Genomic DNA, 4,298 nt, shown 5'->3' on the forward strand with positions numbered 1-4,298 from the left:
AATTCTCTATCATAATCTCTTAGCATTTTCTTTACTTTCCCTCCATAAAGATTTGAAATTACATATTTGTTTAAATGATGATTTAAGTCTTCTTAAATGATAGGTCCCAACACAAATTGGTTATATGTGTACGGAGATCTAGAAGCCACCAGCCCTCTGGGCAGAGGAACACAGTCTTGGATGGCTGGAGCCCCCAAGATGCTCACTTCCAGGCAAGGAGTAACCTTATTCATTTACCCAATATGTTATACAAATGCAATCATTTTTTTTCTGTGTGATAGAATGTGAGAAAGGTTCAGAAGCACTGCCTTAAGCTAGTATTTTTGGTACACATAGAGATATAAGCAAACAAGGGTCAAGGATCATTATTAATATTCAAAATTTTACTATAAAATATCACTTGCAGAAAAAAAAATCTACTGTCATTTCCCTGGGCCACAATTTCATATGGTGTCCAGTATCATAATAGTAATTACATAGTTACAAATGTATTCGACCACAAACTCAAGTTTGCTGCTCTTTAATTATTTTACTTACATTGTAACATGCCTACAAAAGAAGGAATTTAAATGAGCCAGTTAATAACCAGAGGTCAGTCTGGAAGAAATAATTGACAGAACCAGTCCTCAGATCTCACCAGGCTTTCTTGGATTTAAATTGGAATCCAAGAGAGAAGCATTTATTCATTATTTATTTCACTCGATCATTTATGACATGTTCAGTCTCAAGGGAAATCTGAGTATCTGTCTGAAATACAAAATTAACAAATTAAAATTAACAAGCACAGAAAGGAGAAAATCCAGTGTTGCCCTGGCTCACTTCAAGGGCTAAGACTGACACTGGGCACACCCAGGTAGGGCTTCCCTGGCTTCTCAAAGTTAGGTCAACTTTCTCCTCCACCCCATGTGCCCCCCAACTCCCAGCCACACATATGAATCTGTCCACGGTAGAAATTTCTGGTTAAGTAGAGAGAAGACAGTATTGGGACAATATGAGCATTCTTTAGCATCAAGTGATTGCTTTCAAGCACTTGACAGATAACATCCTGCATTGATTAATGTCCAGGAAAACTGGATCTGTGTGGTCAGTCCTTCTGAGACAGAAGGAAGGAGCCCATTCCTGGTGCAATCCTGTCTCCTGAGGTAGGAGCAACACAGTTGCATGGCCAGAATGAACAAAGGGAAACTACAGCCTAGGTGGTCAGAGAGTATTCAGGGGAAAAGGCGAGTTTGACATGCAAGTGTCCAGCCATTCTCAGTCTGGGTTTCCAGGGTATCTTGGAGGGTGGGGGTAGCAGAAGATGACAACAGGTAATCTGAATCTGAGGCAGGATTCTTTCAAGCTCAGGCATGAGGGCCCCACATACAAGGAGAAGAGGTTGAGCCTCCCATGGAATGCTCATTTACCCAATATGTTATACAAATGCAATCAGGAGACTGATGATGGCTACTGGGCACGGAGCCTTAGTTCTGTCCCCTCAGGCAGACCCATCATTGTGAGAGGATGAGGTCTGAGACCCAGTTCCAAGCCAGTGGTCTGCACTGGGCCTTTTAACTACCCTAGTCTCACCACATCTCCCTATGAAGCAGGTATGAGTTGGAATCCAGGTGCTGCCAATCTCCTACCCTCTGTCCCCACCCACAGCTGAATATGACTTTTCATTCCCCTGCTGAGGGCTAGGTCCTTGCATCCACCGGAAATAGTCCCTGCGAAACCTTGACTGAATCACCTGCCAGCCCCACCTGGGATCCTGTTGATCTAGCCTGCTCACCTATCTGGGTCACCCTACCAGCCATGCATACTATGTGATTGGCACAGCAAGCCTCAGTGTGTTGGGGTGGGGGAAGAGCTTCACTGGATCCAGCTGACTCTCCTCTCCTTGGCTTCCTGAATAAGGAAATTCCGGAGCTGAGTGGCGGAAGACAAAATATCGAAATTCTCCAGTCTGACATCAGGAAAGGTGGAGGAAATAGTATTGCCCACAGGTACAAGCCCCAAGGGAAGGTTTTCAAGCCACAGTCTGCTGGGTGAACAAAAGGACAATAGAAGTTATCACAGTCTTCCCCTTCACCAATCTTTATTCTAGTTCTCTCACACATGGGCTTTTTCATAGAGCTTTTTCAAGTAGGTAATCCATTTTTCTGAAGTCAAGCCATTAAAAGTAAATTTAAGCATTTCTCTGCTGGCTCCTGGGAAGACTAGACACATTAGGGACCCTCATTCCCCTGTCAGCAGGATCTTGGGAAAAGACGATGTTGCCCACTGAAAGCGCACCAGGAGGAGGCTAAGGAGAGACATGAGGAAATGCTGACATTGAGGAGGTGGGCAGAAAGGGGAGCCCAGCAAGTGATGGGGAAGGAGAAATCACTGGGTCTCCCAACATCTACGGTAACCTTGTTCTGATGTTACCCAGAAGTCCATCTTTAGAGTTGATTTTATTTCTGTGTTGACCACATTTTGATAAAGCTTATTAACACTAGGGTGAGATGTGTCAGAAATCCACTTGGTGGGCCAAATGTGCATTTTGAGAAATTCCAGTCTAAGAGCATATCCAATGTAATAAATCAGACAGTATGACAATATAAAATAAGAACATTTCAGGCCTTGGTCAATGTGTCATTGCTGGAGTCCCTCAGATTCCTCATCTAGATAGCAGTTGGTCTTTTCCATATCCAGCTGCTCTTTTACTTTCTCCTCATCGACTTACTATTCACCCGCCATTTCCTAATTAACTCAAGTCTTGATTTTGTGTTTTGTTTTATTAACTTTATATTTACTTCTACTGCTGGATGTTGCCTCAAATCCTTTGGGAAGTAGTAGACAATAAGCAAATACATAAACAGCAGCAGATTGTTTAACTAGGTGTCTGAACACCAGAAATATATAATGGAAATAATTTAAGGCAATTTTTAAAAATAATTACTCATGTTTAATATTGGGTTGTTATAATCATTGAAAAGCTGTAATAATGTAGCTTATAATGAATGATCACAGTGAAATCACAGCAGTATCTCTGAGTGTACAAATTCTGACACCCCTTAGATATGTTTCTTTTAGGGATCACAGGTGTTTGTAATTGAGCAAATATATATTGAACATTTCACATGTAATGTTTGGATGTCTCAGGGTTCATCCTCAGGCACTTCTCTATCTATACTCAATCCCATGGCTCCCCAAATTATATCACTAGCCCCAACCTCTCCCTTAAACTCTGACAGATATAGTCAATAGTCTATCCAACATCTCCACTCAGATGTCCACAGATATCTAATAGATACCTCCAGTCTATTGTACTAGACCAAGCCACCAGAGTCTCTGGCTTGGACAACTGTCCTGGCCTCCTAACTAGTCTCCTGCTTCCACTTTTACTACATAATAGCCTTCTCTTCACATTGCAAGGTGTATCACAGGCTGAATTCCCCAGGAAGTCAACTCTGAGATAGAGATTTGCATGCAGAAAGTTTATTTGAGGGTCCCTTTGAGATCAACACCTATGGAGGAGTGATGGAAACAAAATTGGGCAGAGAGTGAAGTTGAACTCCGATGCAATTGCAATAGAGGTATCAGCTGATCCGATGAAAGCTCTGGAGCTGGGATAGTCCTTTGTATCCTCTCATTGCCTAGTCATTGGAAGAGGCATGTCTTTGGGCCAGGGGGACTTCTTCAGGCCACAGAAAGGAACACAGCTATGAGCTGTCAGCCTCCCAACTTTCCGCTGCTGGGAGATAAGTGCATCAGTCCTGAAGGAGGGATCTGGGCAGTGCACCACCATATCCACTACAGAAAGATTCTTATAAACATTTGCTAGACCTACTTCCTTACTAGAAACCCTCCAGAAGATTGTCTTCACACTTAGAATAAAAGCCAAAGTCTTTAGTATGGCCTAAGACTTCCTATATGATCTGGCCCTTCTCTAACTACCCAACCTCATTTCCTACCACTAGTTTTATGTTACTGTTGTTCCTGCCACACTGGTCACTTTTCTATCCTTTAATATTTTAATCATACTGTCAGCTCTAGGCCTTACACTTGCTGTTCTTCTGCCTGGAATATTCTTCCTCTAAAGAGCATCGTGCTTATTCCTTTATTTCATCTGTCTCTGTTTAAAAGTCGTTTTCTCAGCCTGACCACCCAATCTACATTAGCCACCCCTACTCTAACACATTACTCTCTATCCCTTTGCTTTGCTTACATTTTCTCGATAACACTTCTCTGCACTGTTAGTTTCTATTACGGCATTTATCTAACTATCATCTCTCTCTCTCTCTCTCTCTCTCTCTCTCTCTCTCTCTCTCTCT

This window comes from Pteropus alecto, unplaced genomic scaffold (genome assembly GCF_000325575.1).
Source record: "Pteropus alecto unplaced genomic scaffold, ASM32557v1 scaffold77, whole genome shotgun sequence".
In the NCBI taxonomy this organism is placed as follows: domain Eukaryota; kingdom Metazoa; phylum Chordata; class Mammalia; order Chiroptera; family Pteropodidae; genus Pteropus; species Pteropus alecto.